The sequence below is a fragment of the Somniosus microcephalus genome, chromosome 5 (genome assembly GCF_052327205.1).
Source record: "Somniosus microcephalus isolate GS21.2 chromosome 5, FLI_Smic_1.0, whole genome shotgun sequence".
In the NCBI taxonomy this organism is placed as follows: Eukaryota; Metazoa; Chordata; class Chondrichthyes; order Squaliformes; family Somniosidae; genus Somniosus; species Somniosus microcephalus.
This window is the reverse complement of record NC_140991.1, coordinates 81,134,894-81,159,500: the sequence shown is the minus strand read 5'-3', so window position 1 is coordinate 81,159,500 and position 24,607 is coordinate 81,134,894. Positions and strand designations below refer to the sequence as shown.

The 24,607-nt window shown below is 48.7% G+C and overlaps 1 protein-coding gene across 3 annotated transcripts in view; it reads right to left on the bottom strand.

Annotated features, from left to right (window-relative positions):
- Nucleotides 1–24,607, bottom strand: part of cfap69 (cilia and flagella associated protein 69) — a 224,067-nt gene that overhangs the window by 198,627 nt on the left and 833 nt on the right. The window lies entirely within an intron of this gene.

Genomic DNA, 24,607 nt, shown 5'->3' with positions numbered 1-24,607 from the left:
GGTGTAGAATTCTTAAAGTGCATCCAGGAGAGCTTTTTGAGCCAGCATGTAGAAAGTCCTACAAGAGAGGGGGCGGTACTGGACCTAATTCTAGGGAATGTGGCCGGCCAAGTGGAAAAAGTGCTAGTAGGTGAGCACTTTGGTGATAGTGACCATAATATGGTAAGATTTAAGGTGGTCATGGAAAAGGACAGGGATGGGCCGGAAATAAAGGTTCTAAATTGGGGGAAGGCCGATTTTAATAGGATAAGGCAGGATCTGGCCAAAATGGACTGGGATCAGCTACTTGTAGGAAAATCCGCATCGGAGCAATGGGAGGCTTTCAGAAGGGAGATTGAGATCATACAAGGGCAACATGTTCCCATAAATGTCAAGAGTGGTTCCAAAAACCACAGGGAACCGTGGATGTCAGGGGATATACGGGAATGGATTAGGAAAAAAAGGAGGGCTTTTGGTAGATACAAAAGGCTAAAGACGGAGGAAGCCCTAGAGGAGTACAAAAAGTGCAGGGGGATACTTAAAAAAGAAATTAGGAGATCAAGGAGGGGCCATGAAATAACACTGGCGAGCAAAATAAAGGAAAATCCGAAGATGTTTTATAAGTATATTAAGGGTAAAAGGATAACTAGGGAAAAAATAGGGCCCATTAGGGACAAAAGTGGCAATCTGTGTGTGGAGCCGGAAGATGTAGGAGGGGTTCTAAATGAATTTTTTGCATCTGTTTTCACTATGGAGAAGGACGATGTAGACATAGAAATAGGGCGGGGGGACTGTGATATGCTCGAACATATTAACATCGAGAGGGAGGAGGTATTGGCGGTTTTAGCTGGCCTAAAAATGGATAAATCCCCAGGCCCGGATGAAATGTACCCCAGGCTGCTGTGTGAGGCAAAGGAGGAGATTGCGGGGGCTCTAACACATATATTCAGGACCTCTCTGGCCACAGGGGATGTGCCAGAGGACTGGAGAACCGCTAATGTAGTACCATTATTCAAGAAGGGTAGTAGGGAAAAACCGGGGAACTACAGGCCAGTGAGCCTAACATCAGTGGTAGGAAAATTACTGGAAAAAATCCTGAGGGACAAAATTTGTCTCCACTTGGAGAGGCAAGGATTAATCAGGGATAGTCAACATGGCTTTGTCAAGGGAAGATCATGTCTGACTAATTTGATTGAATTTTTTGAGGGGGTGACTAGGTGTGTGGATGAGGGTAACGCAGTGGATGTGGTATACATGGATTTCAGTAAGGCCTTCGATAAAGTCCCGCACAGGAGACTGGTCAAGAAGGTAAGAGCCCATGGAATCCAGGGTGCCTTGGCACATTGGATACAAAACTGGCTTAGTGGCAGAAGGCAGAGGGTGATGGTCGAAGGTTGTTTTTGTGACTGGAAACCTGTGGCCAGTGGGGTACCACAGGGATCGGTGCTGGGTCCCTTGCTGTTTGTGGTCTACATTAATGACTTGGATATGAATGTAAAGGGTATGATCAGTAAATTCGCGGATGATACTAAAATTGGTAGGGTGGTAAATAGCGAGGAGGGTAGCCTCAGTCTGCAGAACGATATAGATGGGTTGGTCAGATGGGCGGAACAGTGGCAAATGGAATTTAACCCGGAAAAGTGCGAGGTGATGCACTTTGGGGGGTCTAACAAGGCAAGGGAATACACAATGAAGGGAAAGACCCTAGGCAAGACGGAGGGTCAGAGGGATCTGGGTGTGCAGGTACACAGATCCCTGAAGGCGGCAGAACAGGTGGATAAGGTGGTAAAAAAGGCATATGGGATACTTGCCTTCATTAGCCGAGGCATAGAATATAAGAGCAAGGAGGTTATGATGGAGCTGTATAAAACACTGGTTAGGCCACAGCTGGAATACTGTGTGCAGTTCTGGTCGCCACACTACAGGAAAGATGTGATCGCGTTAGAGAGGGTGCAGAGGAGGTTCACCAGGATGTTACCAGGGCTGGAGCGCTTCAGCTATGAAGAGAGACTGGGCAGATTGGGTTTGTTTTCCTTGGAGCAGAGGAGGCTGAGGGGGGACATGATTGAGGTGTACAAAATTGTGAGGGGCATAGATAGGATGGATGCTGAGGAGCTTTTCCCCTTAGTAGAGGGGTCAATAACTAGGGGGCATAGATTCAAGGTAAAGGGCGGGAGGTTTAGAGGGGATTTGAGAAAGAACTTTTTCACCCAGAGGGTGGTTGGAGTCTGGAACTCACTGCCTGAAAGGGTTGTGGAGGCAGAAACCCTCACAACATTTAAGAAGCATTTGGATGAGCATTTGAAATGCCATAGCATACAAGGCTACGGGCCAAATGCTGGAATATGGGATTAGATTAGACAGGGCTTGATGGCCGGCATGGACACGATGGGCCGAAGGGCCTCTATCCGTGCTGTATTACTCTATGACTCTATGACTCTAACCTACTACACCACCAGAAACTACTACATCCCCGAGGCGTTATCCGGACCGAGTCAGGAAGCCTCCTGAGAGACTGACTTATAATTAATTAACTACAACAATGTATATATTATTTTTCTCATAACATGTAATTAATAATTACTTAAAATATGTACTGGTTAGCTAAAAGGGGAGGAATTGTAGTGTATGTGCCTTTAAGAGCCCCAGGTGTGCTGTAATGCCGGTAATGGCCACTCGGGATATATAAGCCTGTATATTGTGTATATCCGTTAGAACCCCCCCCAGACTTTGCTTAGTAAACACCTATGAACCAACTCCTGTCTTCAGTGTCTTTATCAACACACGGACACTACAGCCTCCATCGAGTTGTGGCCAACCCACACGATTTTCACTTGATTGACCTTGTTGAGCCCGCCCAGCGGGCTCAGCAGGCCAATTAAGGGCCACCTGGCAACAGGTGATGTCACAGATTGACATTTCATCTGTCAAGAGCTTTTAACAGATGAATATCAGCGTTTGACAGCTCTTTGAAGCTGTCAAACACTGACAATCTGTACACTAAGTTAATTCCTTCCTCTCAGGCTGATTTAGAGATCTCTCCAGAACAGAAAGCTGAATGCTGCAACTTTTGACAGCTCGCGGCCATTCTACTTTCTGTGCCGGTGAGATGAGGGACTCCCGAGACCTGAAGGAAGGAAGGCTGTAAAGGTGAGTGTGATCCAGCAGTTAACTCTCTCTTTTAAGAAGGTAGGGGTGAGGATGACCAACCAAAGGGCAGAGTACACGAGTTAAAGCCTAGTGGAGGCAACATTAGAAGAGAGTGGCGCCAGGAAGCGGGTAGCTCAGAGAAGAAGCAGGGTTGTTATGGGTGCGGGAGTAAAGGGCACTGGAGGAAAGACTGCCCAGTCTCTGACAAAAGGAGCGGAAAAGGGGATCCTCCAGCACCAGTGCAGAAAGCCGCAGCTGTGGCAGGAAGCAGCACTGATCCGTTCGCAGTATTAGTGGCTGCTCTCCGCACAATCTTTCCGGCAGGGCAGGGTAGGGTACATGCGGCAGCAGGCAGCGTACTCCCATCCGCCCCGAACAATCCTGACCCATGACTAGGGGCTTCTCAGCCCGTTTACCTGTGCCCACTAAGTTATGATGCTTGGAAGAGACCGTGCGTGAAGATGGGGTGGAGAAGGTGCAAGGGACCTATCTGCTGGACACTGGAGCTTCAAGCACCATTGTCTATGCGGATAACCCGACCACATCACCTCTATTGAGCGGGGTCCCATATAACTTAGTAGGGTTCACCGGGAACGAACAGGCTGGGTCTTTCTCCATCCCGCTAGCCATCGATCTGGGCACACTCCATACGGAGTGGAAATGTGTCCTGATGTGGTGGGAGCGGGAGGGAATAGGCATTTTGGGGGCAGACTTCATACTGGCCCACAAGATATTGGTGGATTTCCGGAATCACTGTCTTTGGGGGGCAGTATGCACGGGAAAGGAGAAGGAGGTGGTAGTTATACCAGGGAAGCAAGGCAAGGGAACTGTGTGTACAATGAAGCCCAAGGGTAGTTATGACCTTGAACTTTTGGTCACTTCTACCCCGGTGGAGTACATAGCGGATGCGCGAGCCAACCTCTTCAGGCATTCGCTACACACAAGCACGACTGTGGGAGGGTAATTGTAGTGTATGTGCCTTTAAGTCAGAACTACTTTTACAGCTCCTGTATACTGTAGTACCGGCAGTGAACACACCGGTATATAAGCTTTGCGCATGCCTCTGCACCCCCAGTCTAGAGATTACCCTCCTCCAGTAAAGACCTGTTATTTGTTAATGTACAGCATCCATGTGATTATTTATCCATTGAACCACGGATCTAACAGTGGCAACGAGTGTCGATTCGAATCTACCTGCAACATAAAAAAAAGAAAAACAAAACAAAAAAATAGTCGAGGCCAGGAACACGGGCGTTGACCACGAGCAACCGCCCAGCAGTCAGGCAGAGATCCAACTTCACAGGGGAGGCTGTGGAGAGCCGGGCTTGGTTCCCCAGCCACAACGAGCAGTAAGAGACCGACGACAGGTCCAGCGCAGACCCTTCCCGAGCAGCGGCGGCTGGAGCCGACCGATGGCGGAGAGAGAGCCGAGCAGCATCGACGGGGTAAGACAGAGGGTGAAGAGTGCAGGGCGCAGCTGGGAGTTGAACACCGAGCGGCGTCGAGGAAATAAAACAAACCGGAGAGAGAGAGGGTAAGAAACAGCCGGGTTCTAGACTGAGCGGCGTCGAAAAATATCAAAAGAAGAACGCGCAGAGCACAGCCAGTGCTCACGGGCTGAACAGGGTCCGCGGGGCGAAGAAAGGGGAGGTGCCATTGAGCCGCGGAGAAGCAGGGAGAGCGCGGGAGACGCCATTGAGCCGCGGAGAAGCAGGGAGAGCGCGGGAGATGCCATTGAGCCGCGGAGAAGGAAGAGCGTGGGAGACGCCATTTTGAGAAGCCGCAGCGGAGAAGACGGGCGAGCGCGGGAAGGAAGGAAAGCGCGGGAGACACCATTTTGTGCCAGCGGAGAAGGGGGAACGCGGGAGGCGCCATTGGTGATAGTTAACGCACACCCAAGGATGCCAAAGAGTGGCAGTATCTCTACGTTCGACAATGAAGTCGAAGATTGGGCAAAATATGTGGAACGTATTGAGGTGTACTGCAGGGCGAATGAAGTGCCAGATGCTAATAAAGCACTGGTTCTGTTAAATTACATGGGTGCAAAAACTTATGGGTTACTGCGAAATCTAATAACCCCAGAGAAGCCGGTAAACAAGAATTTTGAAAGCATAGTAGAAATCCTACAGGACCACTTAAACCCCACACCGCTGCTGATAGCAGAACGATTTAAGTTCCATAAAAGGAACCAACACAAAGACAAAAGCAATGCTGAGTACCTAACGGAAACGCGCAAGCTATCGAAACACTGCCAGTTTGGAGCGGGACTAGCAGACACGTTAAGGGACAAGTTTGTGTGTGGGCTACAAAGTGAAGGAACCCAGAAACGGCTTCTATCAGAAAAGGACCTTACGCTGGACAAAGCTTTCAGTATGGCAGTATCACACGAAGCAGCCGCAAGGGGCGCTGCAGAGATACAACGGAGACCGCAAGAATATGGCACCAATGAAATGTCCTATGGAACAGGGAAGTGCTATCGTTGCGGCAGAACAACACATGACCAGAAAGATTGTTGGTTCAAGGACCAAGTGTGCAGACAATGTGGGAAAGCAGGACACATAGCAAGAGTCTGCAGGTCTGGGAAGAAAACCAACAGTAAGAAATCTCCACAGGAGAAGTACAAAAAGGTACACCAGGTGATGGACAGTGGTTCAGACTCCGGAAGCAAGGAGCTGGGTTGTCTGAAACTACATAAAGTAACCGAAATGGAGGATCACCAGACTATCTGGGTTACACTCAAGATAGACGGAGTCCAAGTGGAAATGGAATTGGACACAGGGTCAGCTCTAACAGTCATAAATCAAAGAGAATACAAGCGGCTATTTTCACACATACCCTTGAAAGCTACAGAGATTGTCTTGAAGATGTATACGGGGCAAAAAGTCTACCCCAAAGGAAAAATAAGGGTGAAAGTGACATATAAAGGCCAGGAAATACCTAAAATGGATATATATGTATTGCCAAATGGAGGACCACCACTGCTAGGACGTGAATGGATCCGGAAGATACAATTAGATTGGCATTCCATACAGGCACTGAAGGTTGAGGCCAAAAAGGATGACGACGTCACACCTGGACGACTGTCAAAAATGCTAGCTGACGCAAAATAAGTGTTCCAGGAGGGACTAGGAACACTAAAAGGAATAACAGCAACGATTAAAATAGAGGAAAATGCAAGCCCAAAGTTTCTGAAGGCCAGACCAGTGCCTTATGCGATCAGACCAGCTGTTGAAGCAGAGCTGGAAGGGTTGGAACGTTCAGGAGTACTGTCCAAAGTGGACTGGAGCGAGTGGGCTACACCCATCATTCCTGTAATGAAGAGGTCGTTGAGTAATATGCCTGGGGAACCAAAGAAGGTCCGCATCTGTGGGGATTTTAAGGTGACAGTGAACCCAGTCCTTCACACGGTGCAATATCCGCTTCCACGAATTGAGGATATTTTCGCCTCGCTATCTGGAGGTAAACGCTTCACCAAAATTGATCTAGCCCAGGCGTACTTGCAAATGGAGGTAGAAGAAGCTTCGAAACATTACCTTATGATCAACACTCATAAAGGTCTCTGTCAATACAACCGGCTGTTGTTTGGAGTAGCCTCGGCTCCGGCTATCTGGCAAAGGGCGATGGATCAGGTCCTGCAAGGGATTCCAGGGACCCAGTGTTATTTGGACGACATCTTGGTCACGGGCGAAAATGACGGTGATCACCTCGCCAACTTGGAGAAGGTGCTCACCAGATTAAAAGGAGTATGGGCTACGAGCTAATCGCCACAAGTGCAAGTTTCTCCAGAAACAGATCTTGTATTGTGGCCACGACATCGATGAAGAGGGGTTACATAGGTCCCCTGACGAGATTGAGGCAGTAGTCAAGGCTCCAGCACCGGAAAATGTGTCACAACTGAGGTCGTTCCTCGGGCTGGTAAACTATTACCACAAGTTCTTACCAAATTTGTCTACGGTATTACACCCGCTGAACACCCTACTGCAAACAGGGGTACCATGGAAGTGGGATGACGAACGTAGACAAGCTTTCCAGAAGTGTAAAGAATTGATCACATCAAAAGAGGTGTTGGCCCATTTCAACCCAGCACTACCAATTCGTTTGGCATGTGATGCATCACCTTACAGTATTGGAGCGGTGCTGTCGCACAAATTCCCAGAGGGGTTGGAGAGGCCAGTAGCCTTTGCGTCTCGGTCACTAACCTCAGCCGAGCGCAACTACGCCCAGATCGACAGGGAGGCCCTCAGCCTAGTATGGGGAATAAAAAAATTCAACCACTATCTGCATGGGCAGAAGTTCACCTTGCTGACTGACCACCAACCACTTGTCTCCATCTTTAATCCTAAGAAGGGCGTTCCGGTGATGACTGCACAGCAGTTACAAAGATGGTCCCTGTTTCTAGGGGCGAATCAATATGAAATAGAATATAAAGGCACGAAACAGCATGGGAACGCTGATGGGCTATCGCGCCTGCCACTGCCTACTGTGGAGGAAGCACCAGCAGTGGACCCTATCGAGATATTTTATTCGTCGATAATTGAATGATTGCCAGTAACAAACGCGGATATAGAGAAGGAGACCCGCAATGATCCGATGCTGTCACGGGTATATGAATTAACGGTGAGGGGATGGCCAACACATGGCAACTCACTGTGGCCAGCATCTCATCCAGAAGAGAACAGCTGTCAGTATGCCAGGGGACAGTGATGTGTGGATCCAGAGTGGTGATTCCACCCAAGTTAAGGGAGAGAGTGCTAAATGAGCTACATGAAGGTCATCTGGGGGGAGTGAAAATGAAAAGCTTTGCTAGGGCTTATGTGTGGTGGCCGGGAATCGATCAACAAATCGAAGACCTAACTAAGAGCTGCCTAGGATGCCAGAAGATCCAAAATGCACCACCACATGCCACTCTACACCCATGGGAGTGGCCCTCCTCTCCATGGCAACGGGTGTATATTGATTTCGCTGGTCCATTCATGGACTCAATGTTCTTAATAGCAGTGGATGCTCATTCAAAGTGGCCTGAGGTGATAAAAATGTCTTCAACCACTACAGAGAAAACGATTGCAGTCCTACGGACCATATTTGCCAGAAACGGTTTGCCAGAGCAGATTTGCTCTGATAATGGACCACAGTTTGTGTCCGACGAGTTCCAAAAATTCATGAAAAGGAATGGGGTAAGGCATTACACATCCGCCCCGTATCATCCAGCCACAAATGGATTGGCTGAGAGGTTCGTACAAACCTTTAAGGAGGCGATAAAGGCCATGTGCGACGATGAAATTCCACTACAGCATAAGATGGACAATTTCTTATTAGCCTGCCAAAACACGACACATGCAGTTACCAACCAGACCCCGGCCATGATGTTCTTTAACCGAAGGTTGAGATCTCGTCTGGACTTGCTCAGACCAAATGTGCGAAGAAATGTTGAGGACAAACAATTCCAGCACATCAACGAGAAGCCGACAAGGAGCTTCAATGTAGGGCAACCAGTCTTGGCCCGTGACTATCGAACAGAGAAGTGGCAACCCGGAACGATATGTACAAGGCAGGGGCCATTAATGTACACAGTGGATGTCGGGGAGAACATTGTGAGACGCCACGTCGATCAGATCTTAGCGTCACAGGAACATGTCAACCCCATGTCTCAAGTACCTGGGGATGAACCCGACATACCGGTAGCATCTACTTCAGACCCAGTAGCAGTGGAACCCGATGAACTACCCGATGAAAAGGGGTCAGAATCGCCTCTGTACCAAGAACAAGAACCTCTGGAAAGGCGCTATCCCGAAAGGGTCAGGAAGCCGCCCCAAAGACTGAATCTATAAATGGACTTTTGTTGTTTAATGTACATGTAAAAATGTTAATTGTTATTTGAATATTAGGGGGGATTATTAATCTAAAAGGGGAGGAATTGTAGTGTATGTGCCTTTAAGTCAGAACTACTTTTACAGCTCCTGTATACTGTAGTACCGGCAGTGACCACACCGGTATATAAGCTTTGCGCATGCCTCTGTGCCCCCAGTCTAGAGATTACCCTCCTCCAGTAACGACCTGTTATTTGTTAATGTACAGCATCCGTGTGATTATTTATCCATTGAACCACGGATCTAACAGTAATAGGGGTGGAGGTCAGAGTAGAAGGAGACCCCATGGCCCGACCACAGAAACAGTACAACTTCCCCAGAGAGACAGAGGCGGATTTAGAGACAGCATTAGGATCACTGGTTGAGAAGGGTGTGTTGAGACCCATAGCGACCCATGTGACTCTCCGATTTGGCCGGTTAGGAAACTGGACAATTCGTGGAGAGCCACTGTGGACTATCGGATTCTTAACAAGAACATCCTGGCCTGTGCCCCCACCATCGCAGCCGTAGCCGACCTGATCGGGAATATCTCAGCATCCGCGAAAACATTCACAGTGCTGGACATTTCGAACGGATTCTGGTCTGTCCCTCTCAAAAGAGAGGACCAGTATAAGTTCACATTAACTTTAAAGGGTCAGCAGTACACATGGACCTGCCTTCCCCAAGGGTTTCACAACAGTCCTTCTATTTTCCACCAATGTATGACCAACTGTTTAAAAGGGTTCAGCAGACTGCAGCAGCTTGTGCAGTACGTGGACGACCAGCTTTTGTTCTCCAACGAGGGGGAGGAGCACAGCCCACTGCTGGCTGAACTGCTGAGTCTGTTAAAGGAAGCTGGGTTCAAGGTTAATCCCAAGAAAGCACAGATCGGCCAGCAGGAAGTAAAATTCCTCGGGCTGACCGTGTGTGCTGGGGAGAGGGCCATCGATGAGGCGAGGAGGAAGGCGATACAGGAGCTACCTGCCCCGACCATGGTAACGGGGGTAAGATCCTTCCTGGGACTCACAGGGTACTGCAGGGGTTTCATAGAGGACTATGCCGCTACGGCAGCCCCTATGCTCCAGCTCCTCCACAAGGGAGTGGGTTGGGAGTGGGATGAGGACTGCATGGCAGCTTTTAGTCATCTGAAGAGAGATCTGCAGACCGCACCGGCTTTAGGAGCGATTGATGAGGGAAAGAATTATTTTTGGAGGTAGCTGCCACAGGGGACAGTTTGAGCACAGTGCTGCTCCAGGAGCGGCATGGCAAGCTGAGGCCTGTGGTATACTCATCAAGAATGCTCACAGATGTAGAGAGGGGGTACTCCAATTGTGAGAGGCACCTGCTTGCCACACATTGGGCCGTGAGGAGATTAGAAATCTTCACGGGGGCGTCCCCGATAACTCTCTTAACCCATCATACGCCCACTCAGATGCTTCTGGATGGGAGCATAAAGGACGGTACGATGAGCAGTGCACGCATTGCTCGCTGGACTTTATTGCTCTCTCAGACGAATTTGAGTGTGAAAGGCCACTGTGAGCCCAAGCTCACCGCAAATTTGATCTACCCAGGGGTGGCCCACAAATGTTCTGTTGAAGGGATGTAGGATGTAGACATAGGGTTTTGGGCTGGGATCCATCCCACGGGCCGCGAGATCTATGTAGGCGGGTCCAGTACAGTGGTGGCTGGGGAGCGACTCACTGGATGCGGGATTTTTGACCCAAAGGCAGGCATTGCCAAGGCCATTAAACTCCTGAGCACCATGAGCACCCAGCATGCTGAACTGTCGGCGGTGGTATATGTGGTTACCCACCCCGAAGAGTTCCCTACACCCTACATAATTTGCTCAGACAGCATGTTCACTTGCAATTCGTGTACAGAATATTTAGCCATTTGGTCTCGTTGCAGATTCACATCTGCAGACGGGAAACCCCTAGCAACCAAACCATTGTTGCAACAGATCATAACATCGATAGGAACCCAGGGGGATTTCTATATCCACAAAGTCAAGGCCCATTCTAAGACAGAATGCTGTGCGGAGGGCAATCAGCAGGCTGATGTGCTGGCCGAAGAGGGTGCTCGAATGGGCACGTTTTGGGATCCATATGGGTCGAGTCTGGTAGCAGCGATCAGAGACAGAGGTGGGACCCAAGGGAGTGCAGGGGTAGCATTGACCCCGGACCTAAAGATGGTCCAGGCACGGGATCCCGCCCTAAAGACTGTTCTGGAGATGCTGGCTAAGGGAGATAAGGTAGAGGGTCCATACAGAGTGGCAGGTGACATGAATCTTGTCATTCATGTGGAAATGACTTATGAAATAATACTGGGCGGCCTGCTGGTGGTGCTGTCCAGGGAGAGTATAAATACTCGGGCATGGGCCCAGCTTGTGCAGGACATTCTTTAACAGGAACTAGTGAAGGACACAACTAGATCTCCATGTTGAAAAACACTTGATTAAAGCCTTGTTTAATACTCAGACCAAGTGCCTAGTAGTTTTCTTACGTCAGCAGGTATTACGGTAAAGGAAGGGATGGTTTTCAGAGGGGGACAGTGGGTAGTTCCGCAGCAGCACTGGAGCGAATTCCTTCAGTTGGCCCACGAGGGTCCAGGAGCGGGGCCGGAGACCACCTGGCAATGGGTGGAACAGGCAGGGTGGTGGCTGCAACTGAGGGAGGACATCCGCGACTTCTGCGCGGATTGCTTGGTGTGTGCTGCAAACAACCCTGACCCCCAGAAAAGGAAGGTATCCATGGGACACACTAGGAGAGTGGAGGGACCATGGCAGTCCATACAGGTCGATTATATCGGACCGCTGCCCACCGCACAGGGGGGTTACAAGTACTGCCTGGTCCTGGTGGATGTGTTCTCTAAATGGGTAGAAGCCTTCCTATGCCAAACAGCCACAGCTTTGGGAACCACAAGGATTCTAGTGAGAGAAGTGTTCTCTAGGTTGGGGCTACCATAGTATATGGAGTCCGATCAGGGGAGTCACTTCACAGGGGCAGTCATGCAGGCGACTCTGAAGATGCTAGGTGTAGAGGGTAAATGGCACGTCGCACACAACCCGCAGTCATCGGGGATTGTGGAGCGGATGAATAGGACCATCAAGGAAAGGTTACGGAAGGAGTCGGGAGACTCACCTAGAAAATGGGTGGAGGTCTTTCCATTAGTTCTGATGGGGGCCCGAGCCAGCCCATCAAGAAGCACAGGGTATTCCCCGCATGAGCTCGTGACTGGCAGGGTCATGAGAACGCCCAGCCATGTACTGGCCCCGGTTCTCACGGAAGGTCAGTTGAGAGAGGTGAACCGGGACAGATTTGTTAAGAATTTGCTTGAGCATCTCAGACAGATCCATTGGCAGGCTGCCAGTAACATGGGGAAGCAACATCGTAGAAATCGTTTATTGCTTGAGCCTCAAAGGCACCACGAGTGGAAGGTCAGAGATCAAGTAATGGTTAGAAACTTCGCCAGGGTAGGGACCTTTGAACCGCTATACATGGGACCGTACAGTATCGTGGATAGGGCGAGTCCAATGTTATATGTGGTCAAAATGCCCCAACACACTAAGTAGTTCCATATCAATCAGTGCAAGCTTTTCAACCCTGGGGAAAGAGCTGATAAGAGGAGGAAACAGCAGGGAGTGGTGAGCTGCGCTACAGGTGTGGATCTCCAGCCCATAATCTGGGACTGTGAGGAGCCCACAGAGAGACCAGTCGTTCCGCCTGTGGGGGCAGGAGTGAGAAGGAGTGCCAGGATCCCACTGCCGAGGGTGCCGTGGACGCCTCCTTACACACCGGTGAATGAAGGAAGCTGGAGTCGTAAGAGGCCCAGGGTCGAGGAGACCTAGTGTGGCCACCCGGAGATGGGTGGCGCTGCACATAACTTCTTTCTCTCCTGTCTGTTGCCTTAGCTTGTCTGTATAGTTTGGATTTACATGTATGCTTTGGATACCAAATGTAATCGTGTGTAGCTGCGTCTGGAAAGGTGAGGCATCACCCAAGGACAACATTGCATTGTGTGTGTTTTCAGGGAATGCCTAAGAACAAGATGAAGTCAGCCATGGTAGTCCTGATCGTCATGATTGAAGCCAGCACGAGTCACAGGGGCAACACCGAGGAATCGGTTGTCTTCGGCTGCACCGGCGGTGACGGACCGACCGTGACCACTGGAGGTGGCTCGAAGGATGGGGCGAGCGTCTATCTCCACGAGGGAAGATGGCCTGGATAGCTGGGGTCGAATTCCACCCGATATTCCAGCCATGACAAGTTCACCTATGGTGAAGCGTCCATCCCATGCCCGAGAATAGGGGTTACCACCTCCCGGGTTAGGGTAAACGGGTGTGCCTTAGCTGTAGGGGACACATTCCACTGGGAAGGTGGTGGTGGCTCAGGAAACTGAGCACAGATACAGGGGACCAGACAGCTGACTGGGAAAGACTAAGTAATGACACGTACCGGACGATCACGGGTTCTCAGGGAGGAGTGAATGTGTGTTGGGATAAGTGGTGGGAATCCGAGGAAGGGATTTATGTGTGTATGTGAGGGTCGGAAAAGATCTGCCCAGCGGGTGTGTTGATCGCGTTTAGCAGGCGATGGCAGGACGCCGGGGGTGGGACCGGAGTGTGGACTCCTGTGTGATCCCAAAACTCCCAAACACCATCAACGCCACAGAGCTCATCTCATACACCAGGAAGCTCCCGCCCAGAGCCCCGACGGTACAGACGACTGTAGATGGGTGTCCCATCACCACCAGGGGTCCAGGGAATGGGTTGGTGTTAATCCCTACTGACAAAGTGTTGTTTCAGGACATGCACTACGCCGTGGCATCCGTGATCCTGAACCTGACTGAAGTCAATCTGCCTGTGTGGTGTCCAAGGAAGACGGAGAAGCTTTATGAAGCTCTGTTAAAAGCGATGTTTCAGGAATTTTATGAACTGGACTATGGCAATCTAGAGAAAGAACAGCTTTATAATCTGAATGTTGGGGATAGTGTGGGGTCTGGGAGGCAGAGAAAAGGGACCTGGAACGACGTAGCCACAGCATTCAGGACAGGAACAGGTATTGTTAATAGTATGGATGATGCACAACTCCAGATGCAGATCACTGGGTTAAAAAACCAACTGCGTAAGATTCTAGGGGAAGAGAATACAGTGGTGGGTTCAGAGCTTCTTGAGGACCAGGAAATGACCATTCATTTAAAGGAGATCATTGCGGAGCTGGAGAGGCACGCAAAAACTGTTAATGATTTGATACGGGAGGACAGGAACGCCTCAGAGCAGGCTGCACGGAATGAGGTGTGTGTGTTGTATGGAGCATGGTTGCAGTGCGAGGGCCGCAGTAACCTGGAGGACCTGAGGCAAGGTCACATCCCTTCATGGTTAAGCGACAAGCATCTTGCCGTGCTGCACCCGTATAGCAATTCGTTGAGCCCATGCCAGCTTCGTTTAGCCTCTGAAGCCTACCCTGTCCCTGTAGATTGCGGGCGGTCCAACCATACAGTGATGGGAATTGTAGTGAGGATGCCGGTAATGGGCGGGTCATCCCGGCCGGCACCGGTATACAGGGTTGAGAATATCGGGGTCATTCGTGGAGGAGTACATGTTCGTTTTAAAGCTGTCCCGCCGTATGTCATAAAGTGGGAGCATGCTATGACAGGCACTGACTTCTCCGGATGCCAGAGCCGGGGTGCACACATAATGCTGTGTCCCCAGCACTTGAATGCTTTTGCGCGACCAGAATGTGGGTTTGCTTCTGCAGGCGCGGAACCTATCAATTGCACCATGGAAGTGATGGCACCAGATCACGTACCTCCACAGGTAGCATACGTAGGGAGTGGGACATACTGTATCACCACAAGTGCGCTCCACTACCGGTACAGCCAGGACATGTGGTGTCCGGTGAGCAAGAGCAGTTTTTGCTTCAAACCCAAGGCTGAGGTTCAAGTGGCACAAGAGCAAATTACTCCCATCCCCGATCCCTCGACCATTCACCTCACTGTGAACAACACCTTCACGCATCTCCAGGACTATGTGGAGCATTTCGGGTACCCGATTCCTTTTGTGCCGGAACACCTCACTGAGTTAATAAAGACCGTTGAGTTCTCCCAGAAACATTTTTACACTTTAGAGCAAAAGACAGTAGAAGTGGGGGAGGAGATCAAAGGGATTGTCTCGCCACCATGGCGGGACATCGGTCTGAGTATAAAGGTTCCTCCTGGATCCGCATCTGTTCCCATGCATTAGTTATCATACAATTGTTGCTCGTAAGCTACTTGTTTTACACCAGCTGCAGGTGATGGAGCCAGATGCTCCGAGCACGGTGGCAAGGGGTATAAGATCGATCCAGAAAGGTGTAATTGATTTATGTTGATGATGGTTTCTCCCTGCCAAAACTTGTAATGTACCAAAGTTCTGTAAGCAAGTGCATTGTATTTTGGTTATAGTTTTTCACTCTGTATTGCGCGATGTGCGCTGTTGCATTTTTGTAATGTGTTACCACCTGTCAATGCTGTACTGTGTGATGTGCGCGTTGACCTTTTGGTAACGTCCTGTGGATCGTATTAATGTTCTGTATTTTGACTTGAAGTTTGTCTGTGGGAATTGGAACCCAGCCGTTTGAATCTGTTAAGAAGCCGTTTCACTGATGTTTTGACTCGGTAGAAGGGAACTATGACACGCAGTAAAGGGTTTAAAACGCAAAACCAGGGAAACAGCTTCACTTGTGGGAGACTTTGGCTTTTGTTCTCTCGTCGAGTGATGCTTTGTGGAAAGAAAAGCATCAAATGGGGGACTGAAGAGATCGCAAAGTCTCTGTTTAAAGAATGAACTCAGTCGAGAATATTTTGTGGACTTTATGGGATTTTTCTGAGGGTATTTTCTCTGTGATGGGATCGCACTGTGCAGATACGTGAAAAACTGGTTTGTTGGCTGTGACAAAAGAACTGTCAGTCATTCAGAATGTATGGGTTCGCCCGACAGTCCCGGAAAAAGGAAGGGGTGGGGGGCATTGACGAAGGGGCTGAGGACCCTGAGGCACCCGTCAACTTGAACCTATTAGAAAGCCATTCTAATATGCAAAAGCACTTCTCACCTCCATCTCAGAAGAGAAGCAGAACAATGGTATATAGACCTCCAAACAGTAATGCAGAGGTTGGGGATGGCATTAAAAGGGAAATTAGAGAAGCGTGCAATAAGGGCACAGCAGTCATCATGGGTGACTTTAATCTACAGATAGATTGGGCTAACCAAATTATTAACAATACTGTGGAGGAGGAATTCCTGGAGTGTTTACGGGGTGGTTTCCTGGACCAATATGTCGAGGAACCAACCAGAGATCAGGCCATCTTAGACTGGGTATTATGTAATGAGAAAGGATTAATTAGCAATCTTGTTGTACGAGACCCCTTGGGTCGGAGCGATAATAATATGATCGAATTCTTCATTAAGATGGAGAATGAAGTAGTTGACTCAGAGGCTAGGGTCCTGAAATTAAATAAAGGAAACTACGATGGTCTGAGGCGCGAATTTGGTAGGATTGATTGGGGAATGTCACTCAAAGGGTTAACGGTGGACAGGCAATGGCAAACATTCAAAGACCGCATGGATGAACTACAGAATTTGTTCATCCCAGTTTGGCATAAAAATAAAACAAAAAAGGTGACTCAACCGTGGCTAACAAGGGAAATTAGGGATAGCATAAGATCCAAGGAGAGGACATATAAATTGGCCAGAAAAAGCAGTAAACCTGAGGATTGGGAGCAATTTAGGATTCAACAAAGGAGGACAAAGGGATTAATTAAGAAGGGGAAAATAGAATATGAGAGTAAGCTTTCAGGGAACATAAAAACTGACTGTAAAAGCTTTTATAGATATGTGAAGAGAAAAAGATTGGTGAAGTCAAGCGTAGGTCCCTTGCAGTCAGAATCAGGGGAATTTATAATGGGGAACAAAGAAATGGCATACATATTTTGGTTCTGTCTTCACAAAGGAGGACACAAATAACCTCCCAGAAATGTCAGGGAACATAGGGTCTGATGAAAGGGAGGAACTGAATGAAATCAGTATTTGTAGGGAAATGGTATTAGGGAAATTGATGGGATTGAAGGCGGATAAATCCCCAGGGCCTGATAATCTACATCCTAGGGTACTTAAGGAAGTGGCCCTAGAAATAGTAGATGCATTGCTGATCATCTTCCAACATTCGATGGAATCTGGAACAGTACCCATGGATTGGAGGGTAGCTAATGTTACCCCACTATTCAAAAAAGGTGGTAGAGAGAAAACAGGGAATTACAGACCAGTAAGCCTGACATCGGTAGTGGGGAAAATGCTAGAGTCCATTATAAAAGATGTAATAGCAAAGCACTTGGAAAACAGTGATAGGATCGGACAAAGTCAACATGGATTTACAAAAGGTAAATCGTGCTTGACTAATCTACTGGAATTTTTTGAGGATGTAACTGGTAAAATAGATAAGGGAGAACCAGTGGATGTGGTGTATTTGGACTTTCAGAAGGCTTTCGATAAGGTCCCACATAAGAGATTAGCATGTAAAGTTAAGGCACCTGGGATTGGGGGCAAGGTATTGACTTGGATAGAGAACTGGTTGGCAGATAGAAAGCAAAGAGTTGGAATAAATGGGTCTTTTTCCGAGTGGCAGGCAGTGACTAGTGGGGTTCCGCAGGGATCGGTCCTTGGACCCTAGCTATTCACAATATATATTAATGATCTAGACAAGGGAACTAGATGTAATATCTCCAAATTTGCAGATGACACAAAGCTGGGTGGACGTGTGTGCTGTGAGGAGGATGCCAAAAAACTACAGGATGATTTAGACAGGTTGGGTGATTGGGCAGAAGCATGGCAGATGCAATATAACGTGGATAAATGTGAGGTTATCCACTTTGGTGTCAAAAACAGGAAGGCAGATTATTATCTGAATGGCAATAGATTGGGAGAAGGGGAAGTGCAACGAGACCTGGGTGTCCTTGTGCACCAGTCGCTGAAGGTAAGCATGCAGGTGCAGCAGGCGGTTAAGAAGGCAAATGGTATGTTGGCCTTCATAGCGAGAGGGTTTGAGTACAGGAACAAGGATGTCTTGCTGCAGTTGTACAGGGCCTTGGTGAGACCACATCTTGAGTATTGTGTGCAGTTTTGGTCGCCTTATCTGAGGAAGGATATTCTTGCCATGGAAGGAGTTCAGCGAAGATTCACCAGGCTGATACCTGGGATGGCAGGAATGACATATGAGGAGAGATTGTGTCGATTGGGCTTGTACTCGCTGGAGTTTAGAAGAATGAGAGGGGATCTCATTGAAACTTATAAAATTCTGGCAGGACTGGACAGACTAGATGCAGGGAGGATGTTCCCGATGGTCGGGGAATCCAGAACCAGGGGTCACAGTCTAAGGATAAGGGGTAGGCCTTTTAGGACAGAAATGAGGATGAATTTCTTCACCCAGAAAGTGGTGAACCTGTGGAATTCTCTACCACAGAAGGCAGTAGAGGCCAATTCATTAAAGGTCTTCAAGAAGGAGTTGGATATATTTCTTAAGGCTAAAGGGATCAAGGGGTATGGGGAGAAAGCAGGTACCGGGTACTGAACTTCGATGATCAGCCATGATCGCATTGAATGGTGGAGCAGGCTCGAGGGGCCGAATGGCCTGCACCTGCTCCTATCTTCTATGTTTCTATGTTTCTATGGCACAGCGTCATGGCTTGCAGATTCCTGAGGACCAAGTGACTCCTCATATATCCTTCTCAGATGAGGAGGAGGAGGAGGAGGAGGAGAGCGAAAATGAACATCTTGCAGAGGCCCATCAACCAGCGGCAGCAGTACGCGAGAACATTGCTGCCCGGGATGCAAGGAACGCGCTCATCTTGGCCAGATTTGCTTAGCCTAGCCAATCAAGCACTTTTGCCTCGCAGCTTCTTACCACGGCGTCGACAATGGCCAAGAACCAGAGGTTTCCAAGCACTCTGACCACCATACTGACAATTGCAAGTAATCCTAAGCCCTCAATGTGGAAGTCCCATTTGCAAAATGACACATGCCACAACTGCAACAGTTGCCATCAGAATTTTAATTTACAATAACCAACTGATGGCATTTTAAAAATAAACACATTTCACCCAAGTGACTACCCTTGTGACTATTTGTGCAGTATCTTTCTCTTATGAGCATGTCTCTTACGTGCTCCTATGTGGTGTTTCCCCTGTGGCTTCAGCAGATGTGGAGGCCCCTTGCTCACTTTCTTGCTGCTCCTGTCTCGACACCTTTGGCAGGCGTCCTCTGGGGTTGCGAACCTGTGAGGGCTCGTCAACAGTCTGCTGCTCCTGCAGCTGTGCAGGGGTTGAGATGCCGATCTCAGTTGGGTGGGGACTCTGGTGCGGCTCTGACTGAGGGCTCTGCAGTGGCATGGAAGTGTGAGCGCTTGGAGAGGAGCCCCCACTTCCTTGATGTCTGCCACCAACTTCCCTCTCATGGGTCAGGTCCCCCTCAGCGCTTGCAAGTGGCTTGAGAGCACCTTGCTGCACATCAGGGGGGCCATGAGGACCCGTATCTGCACTGGCAGTCCTACTCAGAAGGACTTCCATGAAGCTCTAGTTTCTCTGTTCAATAGCTGACCATCGCTCCTCCAGAGATGTCAGTCTATTCTGAACACTCACCATGTTTTCCTCACTCCGGTGACTTACTGCCTCCATGGCCGTAGCTGTAGCCAGGGAGTCTCGTTTGCGGCCGCAGAAATGCCTATCTATTCCCCTTACGATAGAATCCCCTATTACTATAGCTCTACCCCTCTTTTTCCTCCCATCCTGTGCAGCAGAGCCACCCCTGGTGCCAGGAAGTTGGTTGCTGCTGCCTTCCCCTGGTAAGCCATCCCCCCCACCATGTTGTGAAGTGCACAGCAAACCACGACGATTCTGGAGACCCTGGCTGCTGAGTACTGCAGGGCTCCACCTGATCTATCCAGGCATCTGAAGAGCATCTTCAGCATGCCGATGGTTTGCTCAATTATGGATCTGGTGGAAATGTGGCTGGAGTTGTAGCTCTCCTCAGCTTCGTTGGATGGACTCCTCAACAGCGTCATTAGCCACATCTTCAGGGGATAGCCCTTGTCTCCAAGTAGCCATCTGTTAAGTTGGTCTGGCAGACTAAAGAGCGGAGGCACACTAGACTGGCGCAGTATGAAGGAGTCATAGAAACATAGAAACATAGAGATAGGAACAGGAGTAGGCCATTCGGCCCTTCGAGCCTGCTCCGCCATTCAATGAGATCATGGCTGATCTTCGTCTGAGATCATAGCTGATCTTACCAGTTCAGTACCCCGTCCCCGCCTTTTCTCCGTAACCCTTAATCCCCTTAGCCTTCAGAAATATATCCAATTCTCTCTTGAAAATATTTATTGAATTAGCCTTCACAGCCCTCTGTGGCAGGGAATTCCACAGGCTCACCACTCTTTGAGTGAAGAAATTCTTCCTCATCTCTGTTTTAAATGATTTGCCCGCTATTTTTAGACTGTGGCCCCTGGTTCTGTGCTCCCCTGCCATTGGAAACATTCTCTCTGAATTCAGCCTGTCCAGGCCTGCCATAATTTTATATGTTTCGATGAGATCCCCTCTCAATCTTCTAAACTCCAGTGAGTACAAGCCCAAACTATTCAATCTCTCCTCGTAGGTCATTCCCGCCATTCCAGGTATCAGCCTGGTGAATCGCCGCTGCACTCTTTCCATGGCAAGAACATCCTTCCGCAGATGGGGCGACCAAAACTGTACACAATACTCCAGATGCGGTCTCACCAGCACCTTGTACAGCTGTAGTAAGGTATCCCTATTCCTATACTCGAACCCCCTTGATATGAAGGCCAACATACCATTTGCCTTCTTAATCGCCTGTTGCACCTGCATGCTCTCCTTCAGTGACTGGTGCACAAGAACACCCAGGTCCCTCTGCACTTCCCCATCTCCCAATCTATTGCCATTTAGATAATAATCCACCCTCCTGTTTTTACCCCCAAAGTGGATAACCTCGCATTTATCCACATTATAGTGCATCTGCCACGTATCCGCCCATTCCCCCAACCTGTCCAAATCGCACTGTAGCCTCCTGACATCCTCATCAGAGCCCACCCCTCCTCCTAGTTTAGTGTCGTCAGCGAATTTGGAAATATTGCATCCAATTCCCTGATCCAGATCATTTATATATATTGTGAACAGCTGGGGTCCCAGGACAGATCCTTGCGGCACCCCGCTGGTCACTGCCTGCCACTCCGAAAACGAGCCGTTTATTCCAACTCTCTGTTTTCTATCCGCCAGCCAGTTCTCTATCCACGTTAATACTTTGCCCCCAATCCCATGAGCCTTAATTTTGCATGATAATCTTTTGTGTGGAACCTTATCGAAGGCTTTCTGGAAGTCAAGGTACACCACATCCACTGGCTCTCCCCCATCTATTTTACCAGTTACTTCCTCAAAAAATTCCAGCAGATTAGTCAAACACGATTTACCCTTTGTAAATCCATGTTGACTCTGTCCGATCCTTTCCCCATTTGTCAAGTGCTCCGCTATTTTATCCTTAATAATGGACTCTAGCATTTTGCCCACAACCGATGTAAGGCTTACTGGTCTATAATTCCCTGCTTTCTCTCTACCCCCCTTTTTAAATATTGGGGTAACATTAGCTACCCTCCAATCCACGGGTACTGTTCCCGAGTCAATGGAGTTCCGGAAGATGATCCTTAGAGCATCTGCTATCTCCAGGGCCACCTCCTTAAGTACCCTAGGATGTAGTTTATCAGGCCCCGGGGATTTGTCGGCCTTCAGTCCCCTCAACTTACCCAACACCATATCCCTAGAGATACTAATTTCTGTCAGCTCCTCCCTCTCATTAGTCCCTATGTTTGTCGATATTCCTGGGAGGTTATTTGTGTCCTCCTTTGTGAATACAGAACCAAAGTATGAGTTTAATTGGTCTGCCATTTCCTTATTCTCCATTATATATTCTCCCGAATCGGACTGCAAGGGACCGACTTGGGATTTTACCAGTCTTTTCCTCCTGATATACCGATAAAAGCTTTTGCAGTCTGTCTTTATGTTTGCTGCAAGTTTACTTTCGTATTCTATTTTCCCCTTCCTGATTAATCCCTTTGTCCTCTTTTGCTGTATCCTGTACTGCCCCCAATCTTCCGGTCTGGTGCTTTTTTTTGCCAGTTGATATGCCCTTTTTTTTGATTTTATGCTGTCCCTAATTTCCCTCGTTATCCACGGTTGAGTCACCTTTTTAGGTTTATTTTTATGCCAAACCGGTATAAACATGTTCTGGAATTCTTCCATTCTATCTTTGAATGCTTGCCATTGTCTATCCACTGTCAATCCCCCCAGAAACACCACCCAATCAATCTTACCCAATTCCCATCTCATACCCTCGTAATTCCCTTTATTTAAGTTCTGGACCTTAGTCTCTGATTCAATTTCCTCACTCTCCATCTCGACTGAGAGCTCGATCATATTATGATCACTCTGACCCAAGGGGCCTCGTACAAGAAGATTGCTGATAAGTCCCTTCTCATTGCACAATACCCAGTCTAAAATGGCCTGATCTCGAGTCGGCTCCTCGACATATTGGTCCAGATAACCGTCCCGAAAACATTCCAGGAATTCCTCCTCCTCAGAATTTTTACTAATTTGGGTAGTCCAATCAATATGTAAATTAAAGTCACCCATGATGACAGCTGTGCTCTTATCGCACGCTTCTCTAATTTCCCTTTTTATGCCTTCCCTCACCTCCATATTACTATTTGGAGGCCTATATATCACACCCACTAACGTTTTCCTCCCCTTGCTATTTCTCATTTCTACCCATACAGATTCCGTTTCATCCGAGTTAATATCCTTCCTTTCCATTGCATTAATCCCCTCCTTTACCAGCAATGCTACCCCACCTCCCCTACCTTTTTGCCGATCCTTCCTAAATATTGTATATCCCTGGATGTTAAGTTCCCAGCCTTGCCCACCCTGCAGCCACGTTTCTGTAATCCCAATCAAATCATACTTGTTTACCTCTATTTCCACAACTAATTCATCCACCTTGTTCCTAATGCTTCTAGCATTAAGATACAAAGCCTTCAGGCTTGCTTTTTTCACACTCTCATTATGAATTAGTTTGGCCCTTTGTGTTTCTCTCCTTTGCTTATTGCTTCTCACCTTTCTACCATCTATTTCTGACTTCATATGACTTCCCTCTTTTCCACTACCTAGGTTCCCATCCAGGGTACTTGGCACAAACATGCAAAATTTCCTTCTTGTGGTCACACACCAGCTGCACGTTGAGGGAGTGGATGCCCTTGCAGTTGACAAAAATACCTGGATTACAATGGGGTGCCTTAAGGGCCACGTGTGTGCAGGCAACAACGCCCTGCACCCTTGGAAATTCTGTCAGATTAGCTAATCCAACCGCACGCGCCGTGACACTTGCTTGATCCTTGGAGAAATGGATGTGATTGTGCGCAATGGCAAAGAGGGCATTGGTTACCTGCGTGATGCAAGTGTGTGCGGCCGCCTGGGAGATGCCGCTGATGTCTGCTGCTGATCCCTGGAATGAGCCTGAAGCAAAAAGGTTGAGTGCGGTGGTGACTTTGATGGCCACTGGTAAGGGGGGTCCACCTGCTCCTCTGGGTTGCAGGTCTTGTTGCAGAATTGCGCAGATGTCACCCACTACCTCTCGCGAAAGTCGGAGCCACCTTTGGCATTGCTGCTCACTCATGTTGAGGTAGCTGATCCTCTGTCTGTAGACCCTGTTTGGGGGGTAGCTCCTGCACCGACGGGCTTCCATGGGCTGGCGCCTTATGGCCTGTGCAGCTTCAGGTGGGTGAGCAGCAGCTTGGCGCTCCTGTTGTCGCTGCTGTTGGTGCTGCTGTTGTTCATGCTTTTGCTGCTGCCATGGCTGGTCTTCGTCCGAATCTGATGTCCAGGAGGAAAGGAAATAAATGGTTCCCATGCTTCTGGTATATGCCTCAGTTGAGGAAGCGCTCAGTCAAGGTGGCGAGAGGGGTTTACCAGGAGATCACACTGGAGATGGATGTCAGGCTCCAAACTTCCACAGCTATGGTTATGCCTGCTAAAAGTTCCCCCAGACCTGAGACAACAATGTCCTGCCACCTGCAAATGATGACTGATCAAATCTCCTATTTAATGGTGGAGCTGCAGCTGATAGTCAGCAATCCAATTGTGCTCCCGCCAGGTTTCACCGTCGTGTTTCAGAGGAGACGTGAATCACGTGGGAAACGTGTTAAAATCAGAAAGGCCTCTCAAAATGGGATTATAGAGGCAATTTAGTGGTTGTTAAGGGCCTTAAGGGCCTATCCCGCCTCTTGGAGGTGGGATGGAGACGGGATCAGAAACCACGCATTTGGGAAAATTGCTTGCAGGCAGGATGGGGCCCATCTGCCACTTTTTGCAATTTTAACACCCCACACGCCTCCATTCCCGCCTCCTTGGGCCTGGCAAAATCTAGCCCTTTGTGTCAATGTGGACATGATGTGTAGCCAGTAGCACAAAATCATGAATGCTTCTCAAAAGCTTTCACAATGCCTTAATTTTAAGGTAATCATTTGTGTAACCCTTATTTGAAGGAGAAT